Here is a 23786-nt window from a genome sequence, read left to right as displayed (position 1 = left end):
ATTTGTTTTAAAATATCAAATCATTTTATAAAATCCTGGAAATAATTATGGGTACTTTCTGAATTATTTCAGTGACCCTTATCAATTTCCAACATTTATTTGAGCATTTAAATTATTTATAGTATTTAAATGCCCAAAGTCAAATACAATATGATTTAATTCAAAAATCCAAAAATGACCTAAGAATATAATCATCATTTTTGGCAGAGGTTTCCACCTTAACCAGAAATCATGAACTTTTCTTAGGAACCTTTTGGGTTTATTGAAAAGATTTTAATTCACCCTAGTTGAGTTGATTTAATGCTAGGGTTTGAACATCCCCATTTCAATTTTAGGCAAAATTTAAACATGATGCAAACATGAAGCTAGCCTAGAGCACTACCAGCAGCTAGGGATGTGACAACTTTTCTCGAAATCCGCGGACTTGCTGGGCTGGGTGAAAATATCATGTTGGGCTAGACGGAGAAATGTTATAAAAACATAAACACATGATTGCACGTGAGTAAAGTCTTTGCAAGCTTATGTACGCAATCACTAGGAGTTAACTTGCCAAGTTATATATAAACAATTATTATTATTATTTTGTAAGAACTTTCAACTTACGAAATAAAATATCATTTTAATTTGATGAGTTAATAGTATGTGGGGTATTATTATTTTCTAGGCTAGACGTGGGACAGTTGAGTTGGTTCTAGGGGAAAGTAATGGTAGAAAACTCAGTTTACATCGAAAAAGAAAGTGGGAGAAAATTCAGAGACCTACTGGGTCCACCTGAGGAGGGGAATATGTTGGTAGGAAGGAGATTCAATGCACGGCAGCCGAGTGAACTAGTTTTTTTTACAGACAAGTGAACTAGTTTACATACATGAGCAAATAGCCACTAAAAAAAGCAATCAGGTTAATGGGTTCTTAAAAGAAATATTTCGGACAAAACAGATAATTACGACACATAGGCTAATGCATGAAACACTCAGATGATAAAGGTGCTTATAAACAGATAAAGTACAACATCTAGACCTTCCTGGCACGCTTGATCATGATGCTGTGGCTGTCCGTGTACTCATCGGTTACGGGAAGCAGACACGCCCTCATGTCCAAGATCTGCCTGTACATGTCGTAGCATGCGTATGCGTCCTTGGCCGCGTAGGTTATGTAGGCTAGATTCAGAGGTACCTCCCACGTGTTCAGGTCGTCTTCTTTCATGTTGGCGTATCAGGGGTCGATGATGGTCTCAGCGAGGTCAACCACGGAGTCCTTCTCCTGCCCGTTGCTGATGATCTTGTATTGCTTCTGGATGTCGACAAGATATTGCACCAGATGGCCGAATCGTCGCGTTCTTCCTTCTCTCCACCGTAGCGAAGGTGCAGTCGGCGCTGCCGATGAAACGGGCGAATGCTCTAGAACCTGGTGCAGCCATAGGACTGAGGCGAGACAGAGCTTCACCGAGTCTGTATCATTGGTGTACATCACATTCAACTTCGTGCAGCCATAGGACTGAACGGCGAACTCAAAGGGGAACTCCTTGCTGAAGTCCATATCCGGCAGGCTCACCCCTCAGATCGCCATTGGAGTCTCTTCGAGCGAACGAGTGTGTAGGCGACGGCAGCAGTTCGTTTTTTTAGCTCCTGGGGAACTGGATTCAACAGTAAGCCGAGTGTGTACAGGCAACAACAGTTACTACCCCTCCCTCGTCCGCTGCACGCCTGGCAGAAAATGCACCCTCGGCCACACGTCGGTTCATGAGCAGGTCTGTATTGGTACTGTAATAACAGGAGTTAGTGGTCACTTTACTTAAATTTAATTAGCTCTAATAGAAATTTATACTTAAAACAAGCAATGCATTCGCTTGTTCTATCAGTGCCACAGGATCAACATGCACAACAATTAGAACTATTATTCTCAGGACGCACACGATCAGCACATTTGTCGCACTTTCACAAAGATAATACTACCAAGTTTGAACTGTTTGTTATGGTTGTTGTCCTCTGCATCATCATGCCGTGTTTCCCAGCTCGCAAGATTCAGAACCAACAAATAAGATCCAAATAATAAGTACAACAAAGATGCCTACACATCTCATTGATTCCCAGCTTGCAAGATTCAGAACCAACAAATAAGATCCAAAAAATAAGTACAACAAAGATGCCTACACATCACATTGATTCCCAGCTTGCAAGATTCAGAACCAACAAATAAGATTCAAATAATAAGTACAACAAAGATGCCTACAAATCTCACTGATTCCCAACTTGCAAGATTCAGAACCAACCCATTAGAGCTTTGATAAAGTGAATACCGGGATTAAATCCATCTTTGCTAGCCATGTCATACAATCGAAGAACTTGGCGAATGCTCTTGACCGTCACAACATCTATAGTTGAGTATTCCTGTTTGCATAGCACAAACCAGGAGAGCATGATTTCACTTTAATAGTGGCCTCCTTTACTCAACCTGCAGCTCCACTCGGATGAAGCCTGCCTGGAGTTCCATGATTCAATTCATGCGCCTTTTTTGCAGTTCACCTAAAATGAAGCAAAGATTGCATCATTTAGCTAGCAAGAAGTACTTGCTCTCGTGAGCTGGCAGGTTCTTCTTTAGTAGTTGCACTAAAATTGAGGAACATCAAGGTTGGTTGTACGGCTCATGTAAGGTGCAACTATAATTTTGTTATCCTTTTGTGCAGTTCCACTAAAATAAAGTGCCATTGTGGTGACAGTGACGGCTCATCTTGCAAAGGCTAATAAAATGTTGCACGAGATTACCAGCAGAACTAGATGGAGATTTTGGAAACTCCAATCCTGATTTTGTACAGTTCCACCAAAATTGAGAGATGTTGCCCACGTGACATTTTAGTTGAACTACACAAGACACTCATTCCAAAAAAAGTGTTTTGTGCAGTTCACCAAAAGGTCACAATAGCAACAAGGTGAAATGGATATCCCTATCTGCACAAAAAGATAGAAAGTAAACAATTGCTGGTCAATAAGAATATACAAAACATATACAAAATGAAAAGAAGTATCTTAATTATGTTCATGGCAATCACGCAAGGACAATAGAAATTTTAAAACGTCAGCAACGCTTCATGTTACCAGAAGCATTACGATCAACAATGAGATTCCTCAAATATGGGATTACTTTAATGGTGGCATTTCTTGTTTACCAGACACAGTAAATCAACAGCAGCTAAAGAGTTGGTTTAAGGGCATGGGACCGTGGGGACACCAGGACACTCAGCAGTGTAAAGGAGCAACTTACTTATCATACTGGGGAAAACAGCAGGAGTGCCATTTGTAACACAGTTTAATTGCATCTTATCACTGGAGGCATTAGATTAACAATAACACTGGTTAGACATGTCCCTATGGTAACAGTGTGATCGCTTCATTTTACATGCGCCCTTACATTAACAACAGCAAAAGGTTTGTACAAGGACATGCGACAATGGACGCATCAGCACAATCTACCTACAAGGAGGCATAAAGTGGTGATGCCGAGTTTGTTCATGCTATGTGAGGGCAGCAAACCTAATCCTGGAGACCTTGTACGATGTGAGGGCAGCAAATCTAATCCTGGAGACCTTTTACTATGTGAGGGCAGCAAATCTAATCCTGGAGACCTTTTACTATGTGAGGGCAGCAAATCTAATCCTGAGACCTTTTACTATGTGAGGGAAGCAAATCTAATCCTGAGACCTTTTACTATGTGAGGGCAGCAAATCTAATCCGGGACATACTCTGTTGACTTGTCCACCAGCCGCCACTTTCTATCCTTTTTGTAACCAATAATAGATCTGTTCCTTATCCAGCTTGTACTGCGTTTTCCCATTATTTCCCTTTTCGGCCAAGAGACTGGTTGGGTATCCGGTCTCTACTACTTTCACCATATTATTTCCTCTTTGAGTCAAGTCCTAGATTCATGCTACAACTTTCCCCCCTTTGTTCGTTGTTTGAACAAAGCCCTAGATTCGAATGCATGAAGTAGCTTTACCTCTAATAATACTAAAAATTTAGGTGGCTTTGGAAGAGCTGATGGGAGTAGAAAAAGATGCACATGCAGTCACGTGGGGAGCTGGAGCAGTAGAGCAAGGCCGCTTTCGAAGAACTTATACCTGAGGGTCGCCGGGATGTCGGCGGCGGCAGGTCGGATCTGCGGACAATACGGCAGGGAGGAAGAAGGGTCGGAGGACCTCCCGAGCCGGCGCTGTGTTGGAGAGAACGTCACGGGCACAGGATCGGGCCCCTCCGGTAGCTGTGGGTTTCCTCCCTCGGCGGTGATGACCGCGTGAACGATGCACCTTTTAGTCCTCTACAAACACCGGCCGAAGGGATCCGGCCGGATCTGTGACCAGCGCTGAGGAGAGAAAAATGTTGCTACCGCTGTCTTGTTTATATCTGGAGAGGATGAGCGAATGAAGAGAGCAACCCTAGTAAAGCAAGCGCTCAGGCCCCTGCGTCCATATATAGTGGAGTGATTATCTTTTTTCTCTCCACAACAAGCGTTTCAATTTGTGTACGTGGCATTAAAGAAAAGAAACTCTCTATTTAAGGTGACTACTGTACGACTCCTACTTACTACTACTACTAGTACTACAGTATTGTTCACTTGTGCTCCCCGCCCCTCCATTCATTGAACAACCCCACGGGTGAATAAACAAATAGTACTTACTATATTTATATAGAACGAACAAGCTCGAACTATTTTCGCGTAGTTAAAAGTTGAGGGCGGGGCTTTTCCCGGGCAGTACGCGCGGCAGTTTTCGGGTAGGCGGTTTGATAGAGAGGCGAGGAGGGTGAGCGAGTGGGGCTGTGCGATTTGACCGCGCGTTACTGTTGGAAAGACTTGTGATATGACCACTCACTATAGTCATGAATTACTGGCGCTCCGATCGGGGTGTTGCCCCCCTTCCATTCCGCGCTCTAATCTGGTGCATGACACGTCGACCCGGATGCTGGCTCTCCCACATGTTGGAGTAGTAAGAAGGAGCAAAGAATGATGCGGTATATAGTAGTACTATACTACTCCCTCCATTCCTAAATATAAGTCTTTGGAGAGATTTCACTATGGACCACATACGGAGAAAAATGAGTGAATCTACACATAAAATGCATCTATATACATCCGTATGTGGTCCACAGTGAAATATCTACGAAGACTTATATTTAGGAACGGAGGGAGTACTACTCAGGTCAAAGGAGTGCGAACCACGCAGCCCAGTGAACCAGCAGTGTGAACCATGGTAGCCCAGTGAACCAGCAGTAGAAAACAATGTGGTGATATGGCCATAAAAAAATGTGCTACGGTCCACACTGTAGCAAGTACAGTAACACTCCTCTTTGTTTGGATCCCTGAGTTAGAGCTAGTTTGGGTTGAAATAGCCTCAAATTATCGAAACAAGAGGGGTTAGTTTGAGCTAGTTTGCTCTAACCTAGCTAAAAAAACTAGCCAGTGGAGAGGTTCTAATTGGGTTAGTTATCCTTGGGCCCACTAGAAGAGAACTAAAAAAATCTCCTCTGCCCGCACTAGATCGCTCCCTCCCACCTATCACACGACTCCTCTCTGTTCCCCATAGGGTCGCTCGCCCTCTCTCTCCTCCGGCCGCCCTCTCCTTCCGGCCTCCGCCGCCCTACTCTGGCCGCCCTCTCCCTCCGGCCTTCGAAGTTCGCCCCGCTCCCCCTTCACCAGTCATTTTTCTCCCTCTTTCATGCGCGGCAGCGGCGCATCTACCAGGGAGGTCGCGAGAGGGGTGAGTTTGTCCGTTCCTTCTCTGTCTCATGGCCATATCAGTGATCTTGCTTGCTCTAGCGCTAATTCTGATTTGGAAAAGTAGATCCTGATCAAACATGGTATAGATTTGTGGTGCACGCATGGAATTGATTGATGCTGCTTGAGGAGGTAATAAATCTTTCTAGAGGCCCAAAGATTCAGGTCACCTTTCTAGGTATTTCAATTTTAGGCTTGCATTATATCTAGAGGCCCAAAGATTCAGTTCACCTTTCTAGGTATTTCAATTTTAGGCTTGCATTATTTCTAGAGGCCCAAAGTTTCAGTTCACCTTTCTAGGTATTTCAGTTTCAGGCTTGCATTATTTTTAGAGGCCCAAATATTCAGTTCACCTTTCTAGGTATTTTAGTTACAGGCTTGCATTATTTCTAGAGGCCCAAAGATTAAGTTCCCAGTCGGCGGCAAGAGGCCCTGCTACCCATGTCGGTGTCAACCTCAACTCGCAAGGGCCGGCATCGGAGGGGTTCCCAGGGCTTGGGCTCTACAGAGCCTTCCTCCAGAGCGACAATGGAGAGCTCCTCCCTCGGTGCGTGAGGGGCTCCGGGCTCCCTCCCTATCGTGAATGACTTCCGTGATGAGTTAGCTCATTCTTTATTTCATGAAGTGTTTTTTTTATTTTGTGAAGCTTGATTGACGACTTGTATGTTTAAGTGGGATATCTCATTTGTATGGACAAAGTAAAAATTATCATGTTTTGCATGCTTGATTTGTATAGATGGTTCGTTATGTCAATTGTGAGCAGGAGGAGGCCACAGAAGAGCTGGTCACACCAAGAGGGTGCTTGGATCCAAGGGACTTATTTTAGTCTGACTAAAAATAGTCTCATTAAGAGGCTAAAAGTTCCAAGCACCCCTAACTAAAGAGGGGCTAAAACTAGGATTGAGACTAAAAAAAATTTAGTCAGGGGTACCCCTACTAAAATATGGATTAGTCATCTCTCTCCTCATTTAACTCCTCTCCTTTGACACAGGCGAGTTCTGGATTGGAGGGTTTGGAGGATAATAAATGCTCATTAACTTGATTTTAGTCTCTTTAGTATTTGGATCCAAGCATGGGTGAGGCTAGCAAGTTTTAGTCTCACTACTTTTAGTCATGGAACTAAAACGTATCCAAGCACCCTCCAAATCTGGCAGGAAATAGGGTCCAAAGTAGTCAAATGATTGAGATAGAGCATTTATTGTCAATCTAACCCTGCCATCCATACACCTCTTTGGTTTAGAGTTAGTTCAGGGTTAGAATCTAACTCTAACCTCTAACTGAGTTAGAGTTCTCCTCGTCTCGGTTCATCGCCATCATACTTTCCCCATTCCTGTGTTTTCAGTATCCTGTGAATCAAAGAGGCCCTTTTTTTGCCGGAAAAATCAAAGAGGCCCTTAGACTGGTTTCGGCCCAGTCATTTTTTATAAACGTGTTATGTCCAAAATTTAATGAACGTGCTCCGGTTTCCACGAAAATAATCTGGTTTCATGTAGTAATTCATTCATTTATTTATTCTTCTGCGGGGGGTTTGCATGAAATTTGTGAGGTCTGAAATGTAAAGTAAGCCAGCATATGCTCCGAGTCGTGCATGCACTACGACCCAGATGCTCTATGTCCCACATGTCGGCGAATGGGAGCACGTGGAAATAGCCTAGGAGTACATATAGGAGGATAAATGCGTGAAATAATATGTACTGTGAAGCGTAGCCGCGGTTCTAAAAGGAGACCTAAAGTGATGACAGCTATAGGTCGCACGCACCCAACTATTGGTACTAGACATACGACTAATTTTTCCCTCAAAAAAGAAAAAAAAGAGGCACGAGTGCTGAGTACTCCTATTCTATAAACACGAGTCCCATCTGACAACAACGTCTGTGCTACAGCTAGCTCTCCTCCCTCGTTTCTCTCTTCTAATTCTAAACTCGGCTGATGCCCAGTGGGTGGGGTGGGTTTGCTCAACTACGGCCCCACCTCATAGTGAAAATGTTACGACTGGAATAAAAATGCGATATGCTCCCTCCGTTCATAAATATAAGCCTTTTTAGATACTATTTCAAATGGAATACAGCATACAGATGTATGTAGACATAGTTTAGAGTGTAGATTCAATCATTTTGCTCCGTATGTAGTAGTCACTTGCTGGAATCTTTAGAAAGACTTATATTTGGGAACGAAGGGAGTACTATACTACTAAAACATTAAGGCCACGAGGCGACGCAGTGCTGGTTACAGGAGGCAAGAAGAAGAGATGCATCCATCGACGACGTCCACCTCCTCGACTCAGGGTGCCGGCCCACCGAACGACGCCTAAGTAGCAGTGGCTTTCGTGGCCAGGTCGACGTGCTTCTGAGCAATGGCGTCCAAAGATTCCAGCCACTGGAAGAAGGCCAACGTCTTTCTATCCTTTCTTGCCTTGTAGTGTCCTATGTAGACGATTTCCTCGTAGACGTGGATGTGCAGGTTGACGGTTTCTTGCATGGAGAGGCGCTCCATGGCGAGCGCGGCCTCGAGGTGCACATTCTTCGTCGCGACCTCCGGCACCTGCAGGGCCACCAGGGCTTGAAAGAGTTCGTCACCATGGAGGCCGATGAGGGTGGCAGGCAATGAGGAGACTGGGCGCGCGGGCTGGAGCAGTACGGCAAGGTCATCCGTGCGCTTCTTGACGGCGGTGAACTTGCGGATGGAGTTCACCATCATGTCGTCCATGTGAGAGGCGAAGCCGGCGTCGGTGAGGGCTACGATGCCTGCGGTCGCCAGCACCGTCTAGAAACGCTGCACGGTGCGGGGCCGCAGGCCAGCGCCTTGGATGATTTGGCACAGCCGACTGCCGCTCGCGTCCATCGCCTCCATAGGTGCTTGTGGCTTCTGATCACTTGGTCTTGGATTGGAGTGAGTAGTGTTGGGCAGAGACTTGGGAGTCGATGGATTGGAGTGGTGGGGGCGCCTTTATTATATGAGAGTCCAAACTCTGTTGCATCACATCATGTTGGCTCTATTCTGCTTCTCCAATTAATTCCCTCTGCATGTAATTGAGGATGCATCATTGACCGTTCAACGTCTCGGGAACCGCTACCCTCTCCCTCCTTGGCATTGAAGCACCTATGGACCCATCGACGACGAGGTGCCTATGGTGACTTCGTAAATTTCAAGATGATAGTACCATGCATGTGTGCGTTCATAGGGGTGAGTGTATGCGCATGTATATGAGCGCTTGCGTCTGTACTGTGCGAAAAAACATAAATGCATGTCAAAAAGAGACTAGTCAGTATACTCAATATTGTGCACCTCGGAGAGGAAAACGATAGAACTAGTACGTATGAGTATTTATTTACGGTACAGATTCACTCATTTTGCTACATATGTACTCCGTCTCGGTGTAGTCTAGTCACTTATTGAAATCTCTAGAAGGGCAAATACTCCTTTCTGGTTTACAGGGCTATACTAGCAAGTAGTTGTACGTACTAGTACAATAGTGGGCTCACATAGCAATTTTGTCTCATGCAAGAGCCTGGCTATATGCGTGCTCCAATGTTCGCAACTTCAACGTTTGGTTTGCGCTTAGATCTTCGCCTCTTCGAGAAGACGAACAATGATGTTACTACTACTGCTTCTATAGTGTCGAATCCACTGCTGCATGTCCGTCCACCGCGAGCGGGACGGATAGCTTGTTGTAGAAGTACCGGGCCATCTCTGTTGCATTCGTGGCGCGGCGGAAGCAGCAGAGATGTCCCTCCGCGCCACGAATGCGGTGGAGATGTCCCGCTGCGCCGCGGCAGCCTGGGAAAATTTATCGCGTGTAGGCGACAACTGTTACAGGCACATGCATGCGATCGTCCATGGCCAGATGGATCAGATCACCCGTTTTGCGAGGTTGCAGGACGACATGAAAGCCTCGTTTGAATAGGCTATCGGCGCACTAAGGGAGGGCAATTAGAGGCTCCAGGCCGAGCGCGACCTGCTGAGGGAGAAGATCGTCTGAAGTGCAGACCAGCAGGAGGAGACCAGTGCCTTGTTGAAGAGGACCAACATCATCATCAAGAAACTTATGGACGAAAATGACATGCTCCACAACGAGCGCCAGAGGCTGGTGGAGGAATCCGTGGATGTTCTCAAACAGCATCTTGAGGACACGAAAGAGCTCATCGCCGCTCGCCGCGGAGACTAGTTCCCACGGCGTGCAGCAACGCATCAAGAAAGTAGAGATCAGTGAGCCAGATCCTTGTCTTCCTTCTTCTTTTTCCCTTGTGTATTTCAGGCGTAGCCGCATGTGGATTTTTTAATTATCTTTCTAATTATGTAAGACAATTAATCGTCCTTATATTTCTGTGGAAGATCAATGTTGCAAGGCTGGGATGAAGAAAACTCTTGCTGTGGCGACCCTGGCGTTGCTATTCTTCTAGTTGCTGCTGGGCTTCCTTCAGTTTCCTAGTTTCTTTTGATGTAATAATCGCTTTAGGATGTGGATTGTGTAGTCGGTTGTAATGTTGGGTTCTAGCACGGATGTTTGGCCTTTGTTGGCCTCTTGGGATGTTGCAATTTCAATCTGGTAGCTTTTAGTCCTTCGTGTTAGGCTGGAGTTGTGCTGAACTTCTTGTGAATTGTGGTGGTTTTCAGTAATGAAAATCGGAAGGGACAAGCCCTTCTTTGATCAAAAAAAATTAATCGTCCTTATATATTCATCAGTCTTGCTATAAGTCGCAGTAGATGCTATATAGGTCCGTCGGATCTTACATCAAGATCCGTGCTTTCAGATTTTCTTTTTTCTCTCTTAAATCTTAGTCGAGTGAGACATAGCCACACCATTAAACAGAGGCTCGGGCACCATTAATGGAGACCTTTGGAGAGAGGTGGACAGCAGATGGAGGTCAAAGGGCTCTCCTCCCGATAAGCACGCGCAGGGGTCTGATCGCACGCCTCTCGTACTACTCAAATAGCTACCCTGCACGGCGCGGCGCCTCCTAGCTAATAAAAAATGGGGACGCGTGGCGGCACGTAAATGGTACTAGTAAGTAGAACGCCCATGGTTTCAACAATACTTGTGTTTTCGATTGTAATGTGACAGCACTTGTTCCAAAATGACTTTGTTGATTGTTAATGTGTGCGCCTTCGCAAATCGGACTGCAAATTTACCACAGCATGTTGGTGCCATGTCATGGCACCAAGCCAAGTTTCATTATCTTCATGCATGTTTTCGATTTACAGGAATTAAAAAACTAAGTTTCTCAATGTTTCCAACCCAGCCACGACGCCCAGAATTTTGAATTTCATTCCCATTTCTTGCATGTAACCTAGAAATTTACCCGAGGACACACATGTGATTTTTCAACCAACTTTGGTGCACTGGAACATGTGCTTGTATTTCAAATTTGAATTATGCACACAAAGGTGACACCTTCCCTCCTAGAACCACGAGCCTTCTTGAGAGAAGCTCCGATTTGCAAGAAGCTTATACCAAAATTTGTTCCTGTTCGGCCAATATTTTTTACCACGGCATGGTACTACCATCACATGACACCATGCCAAGTTTCATGATTTTAAAACCAAGTTTCTCAATGTTCTCGACCGAGCCACGATGCCCAGATGTTTGAATTTGATTCTCATTTTTTGCATGGGACCTAGAAATTCACCCGAGGACACAAATGTGATTTTTCAACCAACTTTGGTGCACGGGAGCATGTGCTTGTAGTTCAGATTTGAATTATGCACACTAAATGACCAAAAACTCAATTAATGTGTAAATAAGGCCAAACGAAGCCGGAATAATTCCAAAATTTCACAGGGCACTCATGTAGTTCTATGTTGCCTTTGTAAATAAACTCAAGGGGGACAACGTACATCGTTTCGCACTCAAAGGTGGCACGTTGCCTCTCAGAACCACGAGCCTTCTTGAGAGAAGCTTGGGTTTGCAAGAAGCTTATACCAAAATTTGTTCCTATTCGGCCAATTTTTTTACCACAACATGGTAGTACCATGACATGACATCCATGCCAATTTTTATGATTTTCAGACGTGTTTTGGATTTACAAGAATTTTAAAACCAAGTTTCTCAATGTTCTCGGCCGAGCCACGATGCCCAGATGTTTGAATTTGATTATCATTTCTTGCATGGGACCTAGAAATTCACCCGAGGACACAAATGTGATTTTTCAACCAACTTTGGTGCACGAGAGCATGTGCTTGTAGTTCAAATTTGACTTATGCACATTAAATGACCAGAAACTCTATTAATGTATAAAAAACGACAAACGAACCCGGAATAATTCCAAAATTTAAGAGGGCACTAATGTAGTTCTATGTTGCCTTTGTTAAGAAACTCAAAGGGGGGGCAGCGTATATTGTTTCACACTCAAAGGTGGCACGTTCCCTCTTAGAACCACGAGCTTCCAAATCGGCCCAATTTTTTACCACAACATGTTAGTGCCATGACATGACGCCGGGCCAAGTTTCACGATTTCCAGGCGAGTTTTGGATTTACATGAATTTAAAATCAAAGTTTCTCGATGTTCTCGGCAGAGTCATGACGCCCAGATGTTTGAATTTCATTCTCATTTCTTCCATGGGACCTAGAAATTTAACCAAGGACACACATGTGATTTTTCAACACACTTTGGTGCACCAGAGCATGTGCATGCAATTCATATTTAGATTATGCACATTAAAAGTCCAGAAACTCAATTAATGTATAAAAAGGCCAAATGAACCAGAAATAATTCCAAAATTTAACAGGGCACTCATATAGTTCTATGTTGCCTCTATAAATAAAATCAGGGGGAGGCAGCATATATCATTTCGCACACAAAGGTGATACGTTCCCTCTCGGAACCACAAGGCTTGTTGAGAGAATCTCTGGTTTTGCAAGAGGCTTATACAAAAACTTGTCCCAATTCAGCCAAAATTATACGTATGAAAACAGGGTTTAGATTATCCCAAACATCTCGCTACCTAGACCAATAATGTACTATGATTTGAATTCAACATAAAATGGATACAAATATTTGAATTGGAGAGCGTATGGTACATGTAGTTCATAGTGAAATATGATTACTGCTATATGTATGTTTTTCGTTATCAAGATAATATTTAAATTATTGTATAACTTGACAACAATCGTATTCAAATAAGGAAAATTGATTCAAATTTAGTCCATATGGTAGACGACAATATATATGTTCACATGATGGAGTAAAAAGTTCATATATGATGGAAGATCAAAATGTACGACTACATCAATTATAAACCGCAAGGTCACCTAACGATATATTCGAATTCAACATAACGTGGATTCAAAAATTGAAATTCAAGATCATGGCATATGTAATCATATAAAAAGGGACATTACTCTTTCTTTGGTGGGAATTGATTTGTTTTTTGTTCTTGTTGAGGGAAGTGCGAATCGATTTGGTACTGTGCAGGGTAATCTTGTTCTCCCGGTTTTTTTTTACATTTTTCTTGTAGTTTTTTCAATGGAATCTATAGCAATATAGTAAAAGGGGACATGACTCTCTTGTGTCTTGTATGAATTGTTTTTTTACACGTTAAGTTTGTTCTGCCGAACAAGGAATCCGCACCTTGTTATCCTGCAATTTTCAAGCTCGAGTATCTTTTGTCTCACCTGCTTTGAAACTCCCGCTTCTTCAACCCGTGCCGCGCCTTGTTATCCCAAAATTTGGACGCGCGCGAGAACTCCCTCCTCATCCAAAATCGCTCCCGCAGCCTAGACACGCTAAATCCCCCTTCTACCCCTCAGCCGGAAATGAAGCTCCACGTCGCGGTGTCAAAACCGGTGGGGGTACGCTGGTAACTTACCATACATTTCGGACAAGCGCGTCCCTAAGCTTGGCTCCCCCCTCCCCCTTCGCCCCCCCATTCGTACACAGAGGCCACCAAAACCCGCGAAACCCCACGCTCCTCCGTCAGCCTCCCGACCGCCGCCCAGCCGGAGACTCTTCCCCGACTACGTCGTCCACCGCAACAGCTCGCCGTCCCTCATCCACCACACTGGACGAGGATCTGTTATCGATCTCGTCGTCCCGCCGGATCAGCCGCCCCGTCCTCCACCTCCAAGGAGCTGCCCCGACGTTCGCCTTGTCTATCGCGCCACCTCAATCCCCACAGCACCGTCTTGACCTGCCCCACCGGAATTGCAGCACCCTCACAAATTCCTCCGATGAAGCCGAGGCCAACTCGGCGCAACCAAGGAGGTTCTAAACTCACCGCTGCATTTTGTCTTTTATTCGATCTCACGGGGCTATCGGTGCTCGATACCGAGCAGACATGGCGTGTCTCCATCGGCGGCGCCGTCGCCGGCCACATCATCCACGACGTCTCTCCCCCATGTCGTTGCTTCCTCGGCGACGACTTCCACAACGGCACTAGCTGAAGCTGCTCCGGCTCTTGCTCGCGCTGCGGCTCTGTTCTTGCTGTCGGTTGTGCTGCTGCACTGCTCCTGCTTTCGTTCGTGCCGCTGCTCTGCTCTTGCTCTCGCTTGCGTTGCTGCTGCACGACCTCTGGCAGCTACAGGAGTTGCTGCTTTAGCACTCGCTCGCGGTGCTACTGCACGACTTGCTCTCTGCTAGTGCGTCCCCTGCTCGAGCGTCTGCTGATTTAGATCACTGCTTCTCTGCTACTAGTGCTCGAACGCCCTAAACATCTATTGCAATGCTCTGTTACTAGTTCAATCAGTTTCGACAGTAAAATTCAGTTTCGACTGTGAAGTTCATTTTCTTCAGTTAAGTTCAGAGTGAACAGTACTTACAGCATCTGTCGGAGCGGCCGTGGCGCGGCTGATGCATTTTACATCTAGCTCTTTTTGGTGATGTATTTTACATCATATATTGCAGATGATATTAGGGTCCCACTTCAGATTAACATTGTCTATCTTGTCATGCTTCAGCCTCGTCGTCGTACACCTTAGCGGAGCTGCTCCAACGACGGAACTGTCCATCACAGTGGAGCAGTACCCTCGGCGCCGTTTCCAGAGGCCTCGGATCTTCTTCCCCGCCTCCGACAGTCACACCGGCATCATCACCATCCTCCACGTCCAACCCAATGATGCTGAGGTCCACAAGGCAATGCCAAAGTGGTTGTACACTCGTCGCATCACTTTGTTTCTCCATTCCTCTGTTCTTCCAATTCATGTGAGCCAAACACACAGGTTGACTGAAATCCTATGTTTCCAAATGCTCTGTTTTGCACGTGCATTCCTATCCTATTCCTGTGTTTTTCCTGTCCCTGCATTTATAGAATCCTCCAATTCTAAGGAGCCCTTACAGATTTACTTCATTTTCAGATAGGCGTCAAAGAAAACTCTGTGTGTTATGTCCTGCTCCTGCCGTGCCGTCATCCACCCCACCTGAGGTGCACCATCAACAGAAGTGTTCACTGCAGCAGAGATCCCCCCTACAGACTTCCTTTCTCCACCTCAGATCATCTTCCCCGTTGCCGGCAGCCACGCCAACCGCTTTACCATCACCGACTGAGCAGATGAACTTGAGGACTACACAGTTCCGGAAGAGAGGTTGCAGTCTTTCGTGTTTGCTTATGTTATACATCGGTTATTATTACCTGCTACTTTATCGCTCAATCTTGAGTTTTGAATTGCCCATGGGTCTCATATCAAGCCAGCAACGAATAATATCTGTCTACTATCTGGTTCATCTGGGGTCTTCTATGTGGTTCATGTTGAGTGGGCAACAAACAATAGATGATCAGTTGTCTATCTTTTTAAACTGAAGCTATAATCATGCAATGCCATCCTGTAATGGGAATTATGCAATCCCATCTTCTTTAGCCAGGCATCATATACATGAATCATGCAATGCCATCCTGTTTAGCTAGTCATCGTATATGAGAATTGTATCGTGCCATATTTTTTTCCATAATGTATTCCATTTGTCAACAATGTTTATACATTCATCTACTCTTCCTCTCCATCGGCCATTTGAGTCGATCATTGGAAAATCTGGAGTGAAAACAAGGTCTTCTGAGCAGTCAGTGCTACCTGTCGATGCAGATTTCTTGCTGGTTACAGATAGCTCCTCGGAGGAGGATTCAGAGAGATATGACCAGTCGTATTCCCCTCCCCCTGAGATGCATGCTCTAACTTGGCTGGGTTATATTCCTCATATCTTGCATATCTTGCATTGCCATGCCATCTGCTTAGATTAGACATGCTTTGTGTGAATGCCTCCTGTTTGCTTTCAATATCAGATATGTGAATTATGCAATGCCATGTTTTTCAGCTAGTTATCATATATGCGAATTATGCACCACCATGGAGCCAGGCATCATATATGTGAATTATCTCATGCCATCTTTTTTTTCATTACGTATTCCATTTGTCGACAATCTGTGTATATTGAACTACTCTTCATGTGTATCAGCCATTTGAGCCGGTTATGGAAAAATCTGGAGTGAAAACAAGGTCTTCAGAGCAGGCAATGGTACCTGTTGAAGCATATATCTCGATGGTTACAGGGAGCTCCTCAAAGGAGGATTCAGAGACAGATGACCAGTCCTATATCCCACCTGAGGTGTATGCTCTAAGTTGCAATATTTATATTTCTCATATGATGCATATGGTGTCTTGCATTGCTTAGTTTAGACATCATATGCACACTATTGAATTCTATCTGCTTAGTTTAGAGATCATACATGCGAGTGCCAGTTGCTTAGTATATGAATCAATTATGTCAATTATATCATGCCATCCTGTATACTTAGACAACATGTATGTGAATTATTTCATCCCAACCTATTATAGAAAGACATCATATAGTTTTTTCATGTCATCTTGTTTAGTTACTCATCATATGTTGAATTATGCCATTATATCCTGTTAAGTTATCCATCATATATCTGAAACTGTGTCATGCTATCCTGTTTAGTTAGGCATCATATATGTGAAATTGTGTCATGCTGTCATGTTTGGTTAGACAACATACATGTGAATTACCACATCTGTCTATCATACAATGTTTGTATGTTCAATTTCTTTTCTTGTTTATTAGCCATTTGAATTGGAGGGGGTGATGGCAGTATCTAAGGGAGCAAAAACCCGTTCTTCACAAAAGACAGTGCTACCCGTTGATGCAGATAGAACCATGGTTGTACTGGCCCACAAACTAGCCCCACCGCACATAATCGAGACTCTTCCAGATTGCACACTTACACCGTTGGGCAGAGAACCAGCTACAACCCATCTAACCGCAACCCCAGCACTTATAGTTGACAAAGCACCATGTCCACCATAGAGTACCCCCACACAAGCAGTTTGTAAAGCTACCGCAGTGCCCAAAGCATGAAGACCACCACAGCTAACCCAAACTCCATGTTTAAAGCAGAAGAGCAACTGTTCTCAGGTCAGATTTCGTAGCTATGGTCCATACTCCTTTGCCGTTGCATCACTGTATTTACTCATACCAACTACTTTTGAATTTGAAGGATCCAATTGAAACTCCAATGGCGCAACATGTATGTTTTAAACCTATTTCTTTAACTGGATTACTGTTCTAACTTCTTGCTCTATGTTGATTTCAGTTTAAGTTGCATAAACAGTTATGTTCTCATGTGATGCACATTACAAGTGTTGTCAATGATGTGTAGTTTCTTACACTTATATTCTGTCTATGCTGATGTGTCTTAAATATATATGAGTTGAACTGTGTCTCTATCTTGATTAGGGAACATAAACTAGAATGATATGGACAATACAGTGACCATATTACATAGATATATGTTTGTTTCATGTTGTTATCCTGTCCACCTTACTACCGAACCGGTTTACCAAAATGAGTTTCGTATACTACAAGCTAAACCTGTGATGTGTCTGCTTGTTTCTCTTGTAGTATGCAAACAAAATATTGGAGAAGAGCACCCCACTATGCAATGGTAGAGAAAGTAATGCAGATAAGGTTCAAGATAGTGAGAAAACCCCACAGTCCTGCGTTGATGTAGTGTTCGAGTTACTGGCCAGTACCGCTGGCACAAGCTCTTCGAACTCGCTGCCTGAATCACTTCAGCTTCTTCAGTCTCAGCTACAAGCTGAAAGGCATCAGTCAGCTGTGCTGCAGCAAGAAGCCGAAGGACTGAGGAAGTCCCTACAGAATTCAGATGCGTACTTTATTGTGCAACAGCAAGCGCTGGAGGATTTAAGCGCCAAACAAGAGAAAGTTAATAAGCTTGCTAAGCATCTTTCCAGCATTATGGCTACCCAGGATGTTGTTTCTTGAGCTTTTCTGAAGTGGTTTCAGTTCTGGACTTGTTTTGCTGCAGCGTTTATATGCTGCTGTGTTCCCTATATTTGCACTGGTGGAGAACTTTGATGCCTAGTGGATGTAATATGTGTAATAGCCATGATAGCCTAGCATAAGTTGCTTGCTTATTTATTTCCTTGTTTTGTTTATTTGTTTGCTTGTAGTCAGTGCAGTTCTTTTTCCGCGGTTTGCTAGTGGCTGCAATAACCTATTTTTTAAAACTAGGCCACAATAACCATGGGCTAATATTTATTGTATTGACACTGGGCCTCCTATGGGCCGTAGAAACAGTGGGCCTTCTACGAGCTGTAGAAACAGTAGGCCTTCTACGGGTCGTAGAAACAATGGGCCTTCTATGGGCCGTACAAACAATGGGCCTTCTACGGGCCGTATCATCAATGGGCCTTATACGGGCCGTATGATCGATTGGCTAAACATGGGCCAATAACAGGCCTCATTATGGCCGTAAACGGGCTAGAGTTGGAATCGTCCGTTCATGGGCCGACCATAACGGGCCATCGTTAATAGGTCGTATTTGATGACACTATGAAAACGGCCCAACGAATTAATGGACCACAAACGGGCCGACTGTAACCACGGGCTGAATTAGGCCCACAAGCAGAAAAAGACAGTAACGGGCCGTGAGTAAACGAATGCTGGAAATGAGCCCAAGAATAAATGGGATCTGAGAAGGCTGAAAGATAACATGGGCTGGAAACGGCCAAATGGAATAACGGGCCGTTAATGGGTATAAAGTGATACACTGTTCATCACGGGCCAGTTTCACCACGGGCCGTTAGTAGGCCAAGAGTTACATAAGGCCTCATATGGGCCGAAAGACGTCATGGGCCATACATGGGCCAGAAAGTGAAAACGGGCTGGAATCATGTTGGATGGCCCAAATGACGCTACTGGGCCTAATTCAGATAGGGCGTAATGGGCCTTGGGTTAGCGGGCTGTAAATGGGCTATATTCGAATAGGTCGTTAACCGGCTTTCCATGGGCCGGCCTGCCAGCTTTTGACCAAGTCAAACGGGCCGGCCTTTACACAGGAATGGGCCTCTGTTGGGCCATGCCACGTGTCAATGTATCATAGGCGCCTACCTGGCCCACTGACGAGCTAACACGTGTTTCTTCTGGCCAATAAGAATTTTACACGTGGAAATTTCCCATTGGTCGGGGTTGTTAATGGGTTATCGGATCCAAAACCCGACCCGATAGCTTAACAGCGTTCCATTACGGTGGATGCCACGTGTCGGTCACCCTTGACGAAAGCACTTCTGTGACGCGCGATTTATCGTCATGGAAGTGGACACTTTCGTGATGATAATTTTGGTAATGTCATAGAACACTTCTACGACAACACAGGTATGACTATCTTGATTCTGTCATAAATTTGTCATGGATGTACATGCATGACAAAAAAAGCGACCTACTGTGACAAACATGTATCATCACAGAAGTGTATTTTTTGTAGTGCTTGTCGGCAGCTGCTAAGGCTCGGCAGGCGACGCACCCAGCAATCTCCTTGTCGGGGCCGTCTGCCTTGACCTTTTTGGCAGCGCTGGTGTCGTCAGACCCCTCAACGGCAAGCACGGCCTTGCCCTTGCGTTTCTTGTTGCGGCGCCAACCCTTCTTCGTCGGGGCGGCGGTGTCTTCGTCAGTAGAGTCGGTTTCCACGCCGGCGTCCTCGCTGGGCTACTTCCTTCCCTCTTCAGCCCGGGCACACCTATCGGCCAGAACGTAGAGTTCGGCCACATCCTTAACCTTGGTCACCGCCAGCTCTTCACGCATCTTGCGGTTGCGCATGTTCTGATGGAACGCACTGATCACCGCGACGGGATGAACGTCGGGGATGTTGTACTGCACCCGGCTGAATCTCTGGATGTACTTGCGCAGGGTCTCCCCTTCCTTCTGGGGAATGATATGCATATCACTGGCCTGGCCATGAGCTTGGTGACCTCCTATGAAGGCGCCAACGAACTCATGGCACACATCCGACCAAGAAGAAATGGAATCCTCCGGCAAGTGCATAACCAGGACATAACATTGGGCTTCAGTGCCAGCGGGAAGTAATTGGCAAGCACCTTGTCATCGCGAGCTCCGGCAGCCTACATCACAATGGTGTAGATGCTGAGGAACTCGGACGGATGGGCCTTGCCAGTGTACTTCTCGCCGACGTCGGGCTTGAACATGCGGTGGGACGGCCACTGGAACTGCCGCAGCTCGCGGGTAAAGGTCGGGCAGCTCACCTCATAAGGTAGGCCGCCAGAGCCCCCCGGTGTTGGGTGGTCTATAGTGGGTCATGCCCGCTTGTCCGACTGGTGGCGTGTATCACGCCAGCGCTCGATAGTGGTTCGAACATCTTCATGAGCTCGTTCTCGAAGAACTTGGCGCTGGTCGCGGTGGGTCCACGGGTCGGACGATGCTATAGAGATGTCATCACAAGCGTCATCACGACGAGCAGACGCCCGCAGCGGCTGGCAAGGAGGAAGAGAGTGCACTGTGACCGCAGCAACCCCGGCCCTCCCAGCGCTGGCATGTGGCGGCTCGGTGGAACACCGGCCCGAGGGTCCTGCTGGTCGTGGATCATCTTTGTTGGCGACGACGACGAGGCTCCGGATGGTGGCCCTCCACTCGTCGAGCTTCCCCGCAGCAGGAGGGAAGTCGAGGAGCAGCTGTGCGTGCACCAAAGCTTCTGCTGGCGTGGGTGGCGGCGACAGCTGCATGGACCGCGGAGCGCTTCGACTTCTAACCACGTTAGAAGGAGCTCCGTCACGACCCAGCGGTTGCGCGCCATTTTTGCCAGCACTTCGGCGGGCATGCTGAACTCCTTCATCCCGTGGACAATGCACAGGGCTCTTCCCATGGCGGTGCCCAGGGTCACCGGCGTGGCGGCGCTGCTCGTCACGCACACCATGGGAGGAGCACGCAGTGGTCGCCGGCGTGTGCGTCTTGGAGGTTGCTGCGCCGCCCGTGGGTGGCACAACAACACTCCTGGAGGGTCCCGCGCCGCCTACGGGGGCCCCAGCCCCGTCTTTGGATATGGCGACGTGCCGCCCATCTTCTGGCGTGCGAACCACGCTGCTCGCCAGGCTCTGGCTGCCAGGGCGATGCTAGTGCTCTCGGACCGCGGCTCGGGTTCTGTCCATGACCGGGCCGTTCGGCTCCCAATGAGACGATCGCCGTGGCCATCTTTTTCTTGGGAGCCATGGCAATGAAGAAACACTAGGCTAACTACTAGACCAGATTCTCACAATTGCGCCCCCTGCCTGGCGCGCCAAAGATGTCGGTGTGGAACGACACCTATGGGATCACAAGAATCCCTACTACGGTTGGCGGGGCGCGGGGTTGTGAGAAGAGCAGGATTAGTAATCAGCACAAGGATCGTTTACCCAGGTTCGGGCCGCCAGGATGCATAAAACCCTAGTCCTGCTTTGGTTGCTGTATTTTAGAGAGTTCTTGAGCTCTCGAACTAGCTATGGTGGATGCGTGGTTTCAAAAAGCCCAATCCCTCTCCAGTATGCCATGGGCCTCCTTTTATAGTCAAAAGGGGCTGCCAAAGTGGCGCACAGGAGGTGGAAAGGCGCACAGTACTACGAGCTTATCGCTCGTATTATAGGACAAGACACATTTAATGCACCGCTGAGGTGTCCCCTTGCTTTATCGGGGACGGGAGTGAGGCCCGTCCCATCTGTCGCTGCTCCTCCTTGCTTCGACACGCGCCCTGGCGAGCGATGCGTGCGACGCCATGTAGGCAGGCAGGCAGCTGTGGTGGCGCGGTGGTGGAGACATCACGAAGATCTGCATGCCGCCACGCAGGCATGTGCTGAGTTGGCCTGGGAGCTGCATGTTGCCACGCAGGTGCCTGCCCAGCTGGTTGGGCTGGCAGCTGCATGTGAACGGCGGTGGAGACTTGGCTGGTGCGGGTTTGGTAGTGGCCCCGCTAACACCCTTGGTGAGGGCCTTGCTGGGGGGCCCGGCAAGGGTCTTGCCGTGGCGCGCTGTCGTCCCCGGCAAGGATCTTGCCGGGAGTCTTTTGGCTCTCCTCGGCAAGGATCTTGCCGAGGATCGTTGTCTTCTAATCCTCATTTGATCTCGGACACTCCTTGTCTTCACAAAGATCTGCATGCCACCATGGAGGTGCCTCCCGAGCCCTGGCCCAACGTGGTTGATGGTGTTGGAAACTGTGGGCTCAAAGGGGGGGGTACGCTTCGCTGGTGTTGGACGAGCCGCCCCGGCGAGGGTCTCGCCGGGGCCGTTGAGGCTACCCCTGACAAGGATCTTGCTGGGGGAACCTGCTTCACCTCTCCGCTTCTTTGTGGTCTTGGCCTTGGCATTGCTTTAGCTGTCTTGGACTTCGGTCTTACCTCGGTTCACCTCCCCTGTTCTGCTTGGTGTGGCCGCGGGCGTGGCTCCGACTGTCCGTGCACAGGTAAAGGGGTACAAAGGAGCGCCCCTTCTTTTGTACACCGACAGCGAGCTTTGCTATTATAGTTCCATCTTATGATGTTTCTCCCCCTCTACTCTCTTGTAATGGATTGAGTTTTCCCTGTGAAGTTATCTTATTGGATTGAGTCTTTAAGGATTTGAGAACACTTGATGTATGTCTTGCATGTGCTTATCTGTGGTGACAATGGGATATCACGTGATCTACTTGATGTATGTTTTGGTGATCAACTTGGGGTTCTGTGACCTCTGAACTTATGCATAAGGGTTGGCACACATTTTCGTCTTGACTCTCTGGTAGAAACTTTGGGGCACTCTTTGAAGTTCTTTGTGTTGGTTGAATAGATGAATTTGAGATTGTGAGATGCATATCATATAATCATACCCAGGATACTTGAGTTGACATTGGAGTATCTAGGTGACAATAGGGTTTTGGTTGATTTGTATCTTAAGGTGTTATTCTAGTACGAACTCTATGATAGATTGAAGGAAAGAATAGATTCATGTTATTTTACTACGAAATCTTGAATAGATCGATCAGAAAGAATAATTTTGAGGTGGTTTCGTACCCTACAATAATCTCTTCATTTGTTCTCTGCTATTAGTGACTTTGGAGTGACTCTTTGTTTCATGTTGAGGGATAGTTATATGATCCAATTATGTTCTTATTGTTGAGAGAACTTGCACTAGTGAAAGTATGAACCCTAGGCCCTGTTTCCTAGCATTGCAATACCATTTGTGATCACTTTTATCATTAGTTACCTTGCTGTTTTTATATTTTTAGATTACAAAAACCTATATCTACCATCCATATTGCACTTGTATCACCATCTCTTTGCTGAACTAGTGCACCTATACAATTTACCATTGTATTGGGTGTGTTGGGGACACAAGAGACTCTTTGTTATTTGGTTGAAGGGTTGTTTGAGAGAGATCATCTTCATCCTACGCCTCCCACGGATTGATAAACCCTAGGTCATCCACATGAGGTAAATTTGCTACTGTCCTACAAACCTCTGCACTTGGAGGCCCAACAACGTCTACAAGAAGAAGGTTGCATAGTAGACATCAAGCAGTTTCTGGCGCCATTGCCGGGCTCAAGTGAGTGCGTGAAGGTATATCTTTAGATCTTGCAATCGAATCTTTTAGTTTCTTGTTTTAGCACTAGTTTAGTTTATAAAAGAAAGCTACAAAAAAATGGAATTGAGTTTGCCTCATACGCTTCATCTTTTTAATATCTTTCGTGAGAATGATGGAAAGGAAAATTGTGCTCAAATGCTAGAAGAAGAAGTCTATAAAATGTTTGGCACTAAATCTTTG

This window comes from Triticum dicoccoides, chromosome 7B (genome assembly GCF_002162155.2).
Source record: "Triticum dicoccoides isolate Atlit2015 ecotype Zavitan chromosome 7B, WEW_v2.0, whole genome shotgun sequence".
NCBI classification, from domain to species: Eukaryota; Viridiplantae; Streptophyta; class Magnoliopsida; order Poales; family Poaceae; genus Triticum; species Triticum dicoccoides.
This window is presented reverse-complemented; position numbering follows the sequence as displayed.